Source organism: Myripristis murdjan, chromosome 19, assembly GCF_902150065.1.
Source record: "Myripristis murdjan chromosome 19, fMyrMur1.1, whole genome shotgun sequence".
NCBI lineage: Eukaryota > Metazoa > Chordata > Actinopteri > Holocentriformes > Holocentridae > Myripristis > Myripristis murdjan.
In genome coordinates, this window is record NC_043998.1 from 14,526,734 (window position 1) to 14,540,029 (window position 13,296).

Consider the following 13,296-nt stretch of genomic DNA (forward strand, 5'->3'; position numbering starts at 1 on the left):
GCTGATACTGTGGTGCATCCTGATGTCATTATGGATGGTGTAGCACCACTGTAAATGAGAGGAGAACAGCTTGAAATTGATGGCAGGCTGAAGGGTAAAATAAGATGAGATATTTAACACTGCCTGCTGACTGCAGTGTGGGAGGGAGGGAGAGAGAGAGAGAAAGAGAGAGGGAGAGCAGAGAAAACAGCTAAAGGCCCGTTACTTCCCTGCAACCCTCATTAGGAAAAGAGAGAAGCAGCGGGGTTTTTGTCGTAAATGGAGGGCTAAGTCTGAGAGCCAACTAGGCTCTGAGGGCCGGAGTGAATCCTCCCGAGGCTAACACACATGCTCTTTAAGGCTCGGTCTGATTCCAACCCAAACCAAAAGGCCAGCCCAGCCATAAAACAGCACATCATGAGATCATTCTCAGCCCCTGTTGTTTTTTTTGGCGAAGCGCTCCATTCAACCGTTCAAAGCGTTGACAGCTGCAGATAGATTTTATCTGTTACGAGGACATAAAATGGACGCTTTCATCGTCAAATAGGGATAAATAAATCCACACTCACAGCTGGAGTGAGGATCTCACAAACACGCTGAAAAAGTCTCCATGTGAACAAGTAATTTATCCCCATATTCGTTCTTAAAGTCTTGTTTTTCTCTAAACAAGTGAAAAAAAATCTGCCGGTGGGATGAGATAATCCCACTTGTTTCTTGTGCAAGTGCCACTTGTTTCAGGAGTTAGTCTAAATATACTGAAACAAGGCACATCAGCCCGCTATAGGATCATGAAAATGACACTTGATTTAAGAAAATTCTGGAATTCTGAGTAGCACTGGAAACAAGTGGGAGTATCTCATCCCACTGGCAGATTTTTTCACTTGTTTTAAGAAAAACAAGACTTAAATACTGAGTATGAGGCTAAAGTACTTCATTTTTGCAGTGTAATATCAGTTTGTATTGGCAATGCTCTCCCTGCAAGCCATCTAGACAGCTGCTGATGGATTTTATGTGTTTTGAGGAGCTAAAATATTTTCTTTCACTGTCAAATAGGGGTAAATAAACCCATATTCACAGCTGAACTGAGTTTTTTTTTTCCCCAAATTAAGCCACCATATAAATGATCATAACGGGAGGTGAACAATTCAGTATTAAATCCCGAAAAACTGCAACTCTCTGAAAGCGCTAAAAGCAGTCACAAATTTAGAAAAATGTAGACGCCGGAGAGGAGTTTCAGCGGAGATAAAAGTGCTCGAGCTACACAGGAGATGGGCACTGCAGGCACTTAGGTGGATAGATGGCTTTCAATCTGTCACGACCCTTGTTACTCTGCCATCTTAGCTGAAAACGTCTAAAGATTGTGGTGCTGGGAAATGGCAAACTGGCACCACTACAAGTTCACAAATTGAGATTATTACAGTGCACCCTCAGTGCGCTAAAATATAGATGAGGCAGAGGAGCATTTTGGCACTCTCGCTGCTCACACAAGTCAAGCAGCCTCTGTGATGCTCAGCTGTAATGACACACACAGAGGTAATTGCTTTGTTTACGTAATGGTGGGAGCTGATTACCAAAAGCAAAGAGACCTACTTTTCCAAGGCTACTATTTGCATATGTTGTCAGTGACAAGAAAATAAAAAAAGGGGAACAGACATTATAGGAGAAAGGGAAAGAAAAAAGCCTTCCTTCATGGCCAAGACACAATATGCATGAGAAGCAAGAGTGGAGAAGAAAGGCAGAGGGAGATGAAAATTCCATTAAAGCAAATGTATGGCTTTTATAAGAGGCATGAACAAGGCTCGCTGCCTGTCAGATCCACTTTGGCAAATCAGTGTGACAGCAGATGTCAATAAAGAAGAGGGGAACGTGGCGTTTGGAGGCAAAGATGAGGGGAAAAAGGGAATATAGAGGAGGGGGAAAAACACAGAGAGGGAGGGAGGGAAGCAGATAACAGGAAGAGAAGGAGTGGCAGAGGGAGAGAAGTAAACAAATTGTGGCTGTAATGTTGGCGAACCAGCACAACGGCTGGCTTTGTCAAAGAGCATATTAGATGAATAATTCAAGGCGGCTGGCGGGCTGGAGGTCTGGAGGGTGGTGTCAGAAGGTGACAGGGAAGGCACGTTACAGCCTAGAGAGGATGTCAGTGATGCATTAGAGGGAATAGCCAGATTGTTTTGCGAGAAAAAGAGAGAGAGAGAGAGAGAGAGAGAGAGCTACAGAGTGGGAGGGACTGCGTTTATGCATGTGTGTGTTTGTGGGATTCAGAAGCAGGCGAGAAGAGAGAAATACCCACACAGAGGGACTCACATGGAGAGTTTCAGGCTCCATTAGCATATTCTCACACACTCAGTTCCTCTCCTGAGTGACGAGGTGAGAGCCACCGCACTTTTTTTCCCCCCAGCACTGACACCAGCTGAGGCTCGGCCCTCTTTGATGCCAGGGAAGACGCACTTTTTCCTCCTGCCCACCCCCTCAGACGTCTATAAACCAATAAATCCCAAATCCAGACAGATCCGAGACCTGTTATCGACCGGCGGAGATAAAAATCCACAAATGCTGCGCTTCCTGGACGAGAGATAGAGAGGGGAGGGAGAACAAGAGAGAACCAGAAGAAGGGAGGCAAAGATCAAGAGAGCTCAAAGGCCGATTTGATCTTTACCAGAGCTGTCCTGTCCTGGAGAGGCTAGCCCTCTCTGTGGGGTGTGTGTGCATGTGTGTATACGTGTGCGAGTGTTTGTGTGTGTTTGACCGCTCGGATAGGAGTCCAAACTTTGATGCTGGCATTGATTTCACAGTAACAGAATGTTTGATACAAATGCTAAGTTTAAAACTACAATATTCAGCTTTTTGCCTGGAGGCAGGAAGCGGCCTGTTAGTTGCACCTTCCTCGGCCGGTCATGTTCCTGCCAGTCATGCCAGTAGTTCACTGACATGTCGACTGCAGCCTTGACAAAGCTCCTGTATTTTCTAGGACTTCCAGTTTTACCAGCTGGACAGAACTTTTGGTTCACACTTTTGGCCTGATATGTTTCCCGAAGGACACATATTAGGCCTCTGACTGCAAGGTAAAAACCCAGCGGTCAGAGGAGTATGAAGCTCTCAGAGGAAATATTCAATCAAGCCGCTGAAGAGGCTTGAAGAGACTCTGCTCTGTGTGAAGGAGAATAAGCTTCTCTGGGACCATTAATCGGTAAAATGGGTCTCAGGAGGAACATGTAGGCCTGTGTACCTCCAGCCACGTCCACAACTGGGAAAACATATAAAGAAGAGACAAAATGTCACTGAGTAGTGGGTGAGACCAAATTGGTGCTGAGTGTGGGATCTGGGGAATGGGTTTGCCACTGTTACATTTGTGCTACTCGCTCATATTTGATATAAGCGATTGGATTGCACATTTTAAATGTGCACATGGCTAACAGGAGTTTTGTTTGGCTAGAGATGAGCGTCACATTAGGCTTTAGGCAACTACTGGGCAGACTCCTGTTGTTTTGAGGGTCAGTAATGAGGACAACTAATGCACACATTACACAAAAAAACACCAGTCTGCCGTAAGTAAAGTGTGTTTTGTTATAGAGTTGAATCTGTGTCCTGTCACTGTTCAAGAGGTGCAGTGGGTTGTAGTGGGGATGCTCCAGTGCCTGTTCCATTGACTTCAGTATTAAGTCTGGTTCCAATGCAAGTTAAGAACACTGTTGCTATGCCATAGTGCCCTAATCACAACCACCTCAAACTGTGGGTGCTCCTGGAGGTGGGCGTGGCCTCAGGTTTCATGTCCGCTGCCAGGTACTGTTGTAACACTTGTAACTTGCACTTTCACATTGTTCATATTTGGATGGATAACTTGAGAGACCATTGAGAGGATAGATGCTGGGTCTTATCTGCTCCCCCAACAGCGATGGGAAGGAAGCAAGATGCTTCATTCCTGGGCTACTTTTGTTTAAAAAAAAAAAAAAGCAAAATAAGTAAGGGCACCTCTATGCTGAAACGTCACTGGGTTGAACTTCTTGTGGCTCATTTAACACTCACTGTTATTCTATACATCCTTTTTTTTAAAAAAAAAAAAAAAAAAAAAAAGACTTTGAATGTCCTCTGGGTGCAATTTGATGATGTAAGCCTATGGGGTTTGAACGGCTGAGTTACTTAATATTTTGGTGCAAAATTGTCTAGAAAACGAGAGAGTGACCTCATACTATTCATACTGACCTCAGTATGAATACTTAACCTGAGCTACGAACATGAGGTTAACAAGGGGGAGCTGCTAACTTTTAAGGACATAGCCTCTTATTCGTTTTGACCGGAGTTACACTTCTTCATTCCCCTTGAATCTTCTTTGCCGCCACTTTCCCAAAACAACTGGGACCTTCTTCCAGGCTTTCTGCTCTGTGTGGAGAAAGCCCGGGAAACGAGGTTAGCTCTACCATGAAGTGGCACCACGCCTGAGGCTGAGCTAAATGAGGCAGAGCAGACGCTGAATAAAGCAACCATGTTGCATTGTTTCTTGCTGTTTTCCACCAGTGTTGCAGTTGCTATGAGTTGACAGTGCTGTGGCAGGTAGTCTCACCTTGACAGTCACAAAGTGAATGACCACCGGTCATGCCTACAGGAAATGATTTATATCCCACAATGTTACACATATCATCCAACTTCAGTCAAATGGAAGGATGTGAGCAGGCAAGTGATACATGACTACATTTTAAAATCGTGTTTTGTCTTAAAACAAGTGAAAAAATCAGACAGTGAGATGCGATAATTACATTTGTTTCCAATGTTAATCAATTTATTTCCAGAATTTTCTTAAACCAAGTGTCATTGATGTTAGTGGGCTGATATGCCTTAGTCTGCCTTGTTTCAGCATGCTTATACTTTGCCAGAAATTCCTGAAACCAGTGAAACTGCATTGGAAACAAGTGGGATTATCTAATCCCACTGGCAGATTTTTAACACTGTATATGAACCTAAATGACTTGATGACAAGGCAACTTTTTGCAGTGTGTACCTATTGGACCCACCTGCCCTTTTATGCTGTAGCAGGGTAGCTACAGGTTAGAATAATCTGAACTTGGAAGGGCAGCTATGATAATTACCTAACCTAGATACAGTATGTTAGTGTGGCAAGGTGGCTTTTCTTTCAAACAGTAGAAACAGAGCTAAAATTGACCTCCTTCCTCTTAACTCTTGACTTTTTCCCTTTCACATTTTCACAGCTCTAACATGACTTAGCCTTAAAAAACTGTGGCTCTTTGGTTCCATCCATTTAGGTTAAACCCAACCAATAAGATTTCTGTCCCCGGAGCTGCTGTGCCTCCAAAAACTGTTTGTGCAGCCAAGGCCGTGACCACATTTGACATATTTTTTGGCCTGCACTAACACAAAGTGCAACTATGAGCATCACTAGTAAAAGAAAGAGCACAAGCTCATAGGACGCAAGCATTGTTACATCATTCTTGTTGCTAAGCAACTCTCTAATTAGCTTTGGCTAGCTAACCTGAAGCAAAAAAAGGGTATAAAATGTTGTTGGGAATAAAAATAGGTAGGAGATAAGAGGATGAGGAGTTCATTCTGCATGGAGGATGTAATTAAAGTTCACGTCACAAACCAGGAAATGCATATGTACCTCCAGGCCCTGTTGTTTTGCTCTTTCTGACGTAACATATAGTGCAGCACCCATGGCAGCACAGCAACACACACCTCATCAGACATGTGAGGTTTGTAGGGGATGCACGACTGCCGCGACCAAATAACTGAAAACAACTGAACAATAAAAAAAAATAAAAAAAAAAAAGACTCAAGCCTTGTGATCACAGGCTGAAACTCATAAACTTCTTTGTTCTCAGAGTCTTTAAGAGCTGAGAGACCGGGCCGCAGCTGAGATGGAAAACATCTAAAGGATCGTTTGCTCTAGTTTTGACCCATCTCAAGTCAGGAGGCAGTGAGGGAGGGAGGGGAGGAAGACTGATGCAAGGTCTGGCCATCGTGAGTGTATTTACTCAGGGTTTGTGGAGGCGCTTAGCACATACTCAGGGCTTAGCGAGCACGTATGGACGCACACAAGCGCACACACACGAAGAGAGAGAGAGAGAGAGAGAGAGACACACACACACACACACACACACACGCACATACCTCTCCTATTAAAAGCCAGATAGCTGTCAAGCGTGTGATGCAGTAAGTCAAAGGCAAAGGAGGATTTCAAACATTAGCATTCCTCCATAATTCCTCCTAATCCAAACACTAACATAACAGTAGGAAGTTCAATCTAATTGAGGAGGGGATGAAAGCCAAGGATATCCTGTGTGGGAAAAGATATCTGGATTAATTAGCATTGTTACAAACAGGGCTGTTGTGCGGGAGTGTGTTTTTGTATAGCCTATGTGGACGTACCAATACATGTATATGTGCGTGTGTGTGCTTGACAGCATGCAAGGGGGTAATTGTCAGTGCAGCATATATGTGGAGCAGCCACCTCATCAGTGAACGTTCGCTGTCATAAGAAGCATGTTTGATTGGATTTTCCTGTTTTAATCACTCTGCCTCTATTTTTACTTACTGGTGGTGGGGCCCGTCTAATTACAAGGACGGATTAAAAGTGAATGTCAACATGTTAAAAGCATGCACTCGGGCCATAAACACTCACAGAGGGGAACCTAGGGTCATCGTTATACATGAAACAATCTGTGTGTGTGTGTGTGTGTGTGTGTTTGTGTGTGTGCTCTTATGCCTCTGTCATTTTGAGGCCCAAATGACCTTGCACTATAAGTGACTACTTTAAGGGTTAACGTCAGGGTTTAGGGTTTAGATTAGAATTAGGATTAGGTTTTGGTTAAGCATGTGTGGTGGTGGATGGAGGCTGTAGTCAGGAAATTAATGTAGCCTGTGATGGTCCTTACAAGTATAGTCATTAAAAATGTGTGTGTTGATCGTTGTTATGACTATGGACGGTTACTTCAAGCCGGCGTGATATATCACTCCATAGAGACAGTCCGGTACATTTACTACCTTTTAGCTAAACCTTTTTTGATATCCATTACAACATGGATATCAAATCAAATTGCAAAGAAATATATAATCCCTACTGAAAAAAGGGTAATTTTAAACATTTCTGGCTATTTGCTTTTTGAAATTTACTAAAAACATTTCAAAATTAATATTTTGGGTCAAATTATCACTTTCTTTCATAAGTAGGCATGTTTTAATTACAATGTAATAAGGGTGATACCTGGCTGGATTTACTTTTTGATGACCAGCTGGTTGTACATTGGGCCCTTCAGTTCCTTTGCATTCCGCTCATGATTCCCTCATGTTCCTGTTAAGGTTTCCCCATGTGAAATCCTGCACCCCTCCTTACTGTAATGCGGCCTCAGCTCACTGGGGATGAGGGGGATTGACTGAGGGAGCGAAGGTGCCTACAACATTATACATGTGATGAACCGGGTCTTCTCCCCCTGCCTTTCATCGTTCCGTGAGAAACCGAGGAGCAGAATATTAATATTTAGGGTGATTGCTGCCTCGCCTTGTGCCGCAGGCGTTCTCAGCGATGCACGGCACGTCTCCAACGTCAGTTTAGTGTGTTCTTACCCTGAATCTCGGCTGCTAATGTTCCCCCACACTTTATTGCCTGGTGAAATGGCTCCATTAGTGTCGAAATGCACAGTAATGGCATGCAGATGGGTTGTCGTCCACTAAAGAAAGCTAACAAAGAGTTGGAAGTTGGGAGGTTGACTGGCAGACAGGAAGGAACAAAAATATGAGCCAGTATAGTGCGTGCATGTGAGTGTTTTTGAGTGCTTGAAACTGCAGCTCTTGTAAGTATATGTATGCACCTGTTTGTGCAACCTACTTATAGTACATGTCTATGTGTGGGCATGTGAGAAAGAGTGTCTCCGAGCATGTTTGTGTGTGTGTGTGAGAGAGAGAGAGTGAGAGAGTTTGTGTGCATGCAGTTTGTTTCCCTCGCTCCTTGGAGGACAGCAGGCGGTTTAGAGACGTGTTCGCTTCTGTTCAGCTGTGAAATGCTGCAGCTCCTTGGGGTTCGTTCAAACGACACAGGAGCGAGGGGAGAGAGTTGTTATAACAGTTGGAAATGGCCGCCACGCCAGACTACAACTTGCACTGCCGGCGAAAAAGGAATTTCAAGTTGGTTAGCGTTGGTCCCCAGAAACTCTCCTCTCCAAACTCAGAAGGCGTATTTCCTATTACCATGCTCCAAAAACATACAAACACAACCGCGACTGCTGCAACATCAGGTTGATGAAACCAGAATGAAAGAAGTCAGGACCAAACGTGGTTCCAATGCATGATGCAGTCCTCCTCTGGGCCAGTCAGAAACAAATATGTCGTCTTCTTTTTACATGAGGTGACAACTCTGTGTCAAACTTATTTTTGAGTATGATGATGAAGTGTTAAGTTCCATCAAAATCCAATCACTGGTGTGTGAGATATTAGGCGATGCATTGGAAAATGAGGGAAAGACAAATGTAATCAGTGTAAAACGGAGAAAGTCGGACGGTTGAGAGATGCATCATCCTCCTGTGAAATATTGTTAACATCTGATCAATGTGTAACACCGTGCTCAAACAGTTCATGTCACATCGAGGTCTAAAGCAGTAAATTCAGTCTTTTCCTTGCCTGTCCACACTGACTACGTCTGTCAAAATACACACTGGTGACACTTGTATTTTTTGATGTGGTGATGCAGTGCAACCAATGGAAGAAGAAGGAGAAGACGTTCAAAGTATTGTCCACAATTGACATGATGTGCTGTTTGAACACGGCATAAGACACCATGTGCAACAGTAATGAGTTATATTACATTTTGAGTTATGCAACATTGGTGATTCAAGTCATTGCAAGCCACCATGAAAAGCTATTTCAGAACACACTGTGCGAAATAGTGAAACAAGTAAGAAATACAAAAGAAAGCACTGAGAAACAGCTCCCTGCATGCCGAACAGGACTGTATTTAAGTGTCCTAGCTTTTGGTAAATACATATATCAAAGTATTTGCATTCAAAACAGATTCCTCTGATGTTGTGCCATGCTAAAGCTGGCTTCCTTGTCATTTGCTGAAGTGTTGCCAGATAAGGATTATAACAATGTGTTTGCACCGTATGTTTTGAGGATCTTGTAGACAAGTCACACAAACAAGTTCCTGCAAGTGCCAGAGGCCGGAGTTGTTGTTTTTTTGTTGTTGTTGTTTGTTGTTTTGTTTTGTTTTTGCAAAAATTGTGTATTCTTGTAATGCAAATAGGGGTTGGATCAAATACATTAAACCTACTGAGTCATTGAGTGGAATTTGAGATCAACTTGAAGTACAGCAGTTGGCCAGTGGTTGTACCATCCAGACTTGTAACAAAGCAGTTGGGAGCAAAAAAATCCTAAATCTAATAGATCTAATGCTAATCTAAAAGATTTGGGTTGCTAATGTGTGTAGTCTTTGTAAACACAGACATCCCTCGTGAATACACCTTGAGCAGGCATCAAAGCACTCTGCAGGCGGTCTTTTGGGAAGCGTTTGCAGTGACTGGCCTTCAGTATTAGCTGAGCCTGCACTGGCACCCTGTAAGGATCAATGTAAAACGCTACTGTCAACCTTCTCACTGTTTGTACTTTCATAATAGGCTCTAACACTTACAGTTGTTCACCCAAGAGTAGATACTGTTCGAGTCGTAATGCGGTAATAGTCTCCATTTTTTACGTTTTGTTTAAGAAGCTCATTTCAGCACCGAATGCAGCCTTACCACTTTCAAACATTGCTTGTTCACTTGGCTCTCCACTGGCTTGAATGAGCAGCATTAAGTCTAAGTGGTACTAATCCAGCTTATATTGCTAGTGGCCTGGATGGCCACATCTAACTGCAACATAATAACACCGCCACTGTGATCACTGGCATCAGCGAACAATTATTTTTACATTTTCACGTGGATATAAATCATGCAAAATGCTTTAAAATTGGACAAAATTGGTTTTAAATGACTATCATCTTTCTCGAGGACAATCCCCAGACAGCTGATTAAGGGTTTGGAATCTCCGGCCTCGGTCTTAAATTTTAATCTGGCTTTGGCCCTGATCAAGAATCAATTACAGTCTTGGTTTTTAACTGGATAAATCCTGCAATCTATACCAATGGACTATAACTAGACTATTGTTTCAAGGCTTTTCCTCACACACAATTTTTTTCGTCTGCTTGCGCTTCAGTCCCGGGTCCCAGCAGCCAACACCCACCTAAACACACATACTGTATAGTAAGAGGCTAGCTGGGCAGGTGCCCCTTGTTATCCCGACAGACCGCTCCTGTCTCTCTCTCCGCCTCTCGGTCCAGACCGGGCACACTACACTTACATTCATATCTCTTGTGCTGGTAAATAACAGCATTCAGCCATTTTCAGTCAGCAGGTGGCCGTTTTGTTGAGGAGATTGTGTTCTATGTCCAAACAAACTGTTGAAACAGTCTTCGGTCCTCACTTTGAGAGAGTGGGAGTCCAGTTGGTGGTGGTGTGAAGAACAGTATTGTGGGTAAATGTCACCGAGAGCCTTCTGTTCCATATCTGACTAAGTGAACATGAAAAAAATCCATGAGAAAATCCGCCACTTTATCTGTCCTCACAACAACAGAATGCTTGTGGGCTCAAGCGAGACTTTAAACACGAATAAAAGAGGAATGAGGAGATAGACACAAAGGCATTTCAGAGAAACAGGAGACCAATGGCTGCTGAAATATGTTGACCAAAAACGTCAAAAACTGTGTCTCCGCTTTAGACTTCAGAATTATTTCTATGTTGTTTTTTTGCTTTTGTTTTTTTGAAAAATTTGAACTGGAATTTGAACCGTTTATATTGAGGGTTTGGTGCAAAGGGGGTATAACTGGCACTAATTTTAGGCAAAAATGACTTTTATGTATCCTCTTGTTAAGCTCTGTCAAGTGGTAAAAAGGACATAGTCACCATATGTTTATATTTTCAAATAAAGGTAAAACATATAAAGATGTGATCAAGTTTGATGCAGAAAAAGCATGAGTTTGCAATGAGTGTTGCTTCAAAAAAGCTGCTTTAAACAAAAGATGTATGAAAAGAAAACACAACAAAATAAATAACTAAATGAATGAGTGAATGACTAAATGAATCAATTTTAAAAATGAAATATGGTACTTCATAGAGTGGATAATATCTATGCTTGGGTAACGAAATGATGATTTTAAAGACTGAAGCCTGTGGTTTTAATGGATTTTAAAGCTGCAATATGCAAAACAGACAACAGTCAATGCAAGTGAGGACTGTTCAGACTCAGCTGATAAATTGTGCACTTTTTTCACCATTTTTTCAGTTGAGTCTTATCTCTCTATCCAATCAACCCTTGACAATTTTGCATAATGCATCTTTAAATGGTAATCAAATTAAGTATTCATTTTTTTCAAAGCAACTACCAGGAAATTTGATTTTGTGTTGACTTTGGCGGCCCCTGTGGACAAAAGTGGTAGCACCACCCCCGCAAAAGATGTCAACAACTCCGCGACAAATGCTTGAAAGTTTGACTTAGCTTCACCAAGAGACAGTAAAGGCAGAGCAAAGATAAATACAACAAGGTCTAGTTAAGTGGGATCTGACAGTTAACATGGGCTGCCGCTTTGCCGAAAATTGTTTCGTCTAATTGCACAGAGACAGCGACCCAGTGACAAGCATTTAGGATAACTGTACAGAAATAGCCAATCTTCTTACCGTTGATGTCGTTTGCTTATGTAGGTCATATAGGGGCATCAGTATTAAATGGAGACTGTTTCATAACCAGTTCAAGACATAGATGTGACAAATGTATAACCCAAATGCATAACAGGGCACATTTCCACTCCATATGGACTATAGAGAAGTCTGAGGTCAAGTCAGATATGTGTGTGTGTGTGTGTGTGTCCACCTGTGCTCATTACAGCCCGTCACAGGGTTTATTCCTCTGTTGTCACGGCTGTCGTGCCCAAACAGGCCAGAATCAGTAGCACCGTGACCAGGAGGAGAGAAATGATGGATTGATGAAGGAACAAAGGGATGGAGGGGCAAAGAAATAATGAGAGGGGATAACTACCGTCGCACGACAGCAATATCGCACTAAACTAATAGGTTCATGCGGGGATTATGAAGAGAGAGTGCTTTCATAATACATGAGCAGAGGTTTTAGCTCCGAACGAAGGAGAGGTTAGCCAGAGGATCTGCATTGTGTTCGGCTTCCTCAAACCCTGCAAGCACGTTCATTCTTTCAGTGTTGAGCACGAACACCTGAGAGTGGACAGACATTCTTGGTATGGCAGCTATGCAACAAGTGCATCTTACTAGTGCTCACTGAAGAATGCTGTATGTTCATAATAGAACATAAAGTGGTAATCTGGGAGATTCTCATAATTTGAGTTTGTCTCCATCTGTGGTGTTTCTGCAAGTCAATCAAACAGCGTAGGCAGGACTGTGATTTCTGTCTCCTTGGATTTGATTGACTGATTTGGATTTTGATTGATTTGATTTGGTTGTGTCTGAATGGGAATTCCAAAGCAACATAGAGAAAAATCAGATGAGAAAATCAGACCAAAGCAATCAAACACAGATTAGTACAGATTGTTTATATCAAAATGAATCAGTTACAAACTTGTTTACATTATTTCCCCCCTGCGGTTTCCAGGTCCTTCAATTTTTGGGATCAAGTCTCAGAACCGCCATGATAGAATCAAGAATCAACTCGCCTTCCTTGTGACCCAATAGCAGTCGCAAACTACTGACAGCAGTACATACAATAACAACAGCAGTTCGTAAAAATAAGATGCCGACAATTCATGAAAGTAGCAGAAATATGTTGCTAACTGAAAACATCTCAACTAACATGGCATGTTTTTCACATACTGAACCTTCTGGCTTGCCATATTAGTCTGCTTTGCTTTTCTTACCTGATGACTGCTCTGGCTTAGATGTGACATTTAGTTGATACTTTCTTTGTACTCATCAAATATCTGTGTTCTAATTGCTAGGTTAATTGATGATTGATAGGTTACGTCACTATTATGTCACATGGATCTGTAACAGAGTAGCAAAGCAGCCATGTACCTATATGAAAATGTGGTAGATGTGGTTTATCATGGACTTTATGAGAATTAAAAGCACAGCTGGAGCACGCCTGTGACCAGTCGTGTTGCACGGCTGAAGCTACCCTGTTGCATAAAATGCAGTGAAACATGCACGTTTGACCCCGCTGAATGCTCCCACCGCCAGAACATGATCCAGCTTGGCGAGAGCCAGAAGCGCTGATCCCTGCCAGCTCTCCCAGTCTGTCTCCCTGGCTGCATGCCTG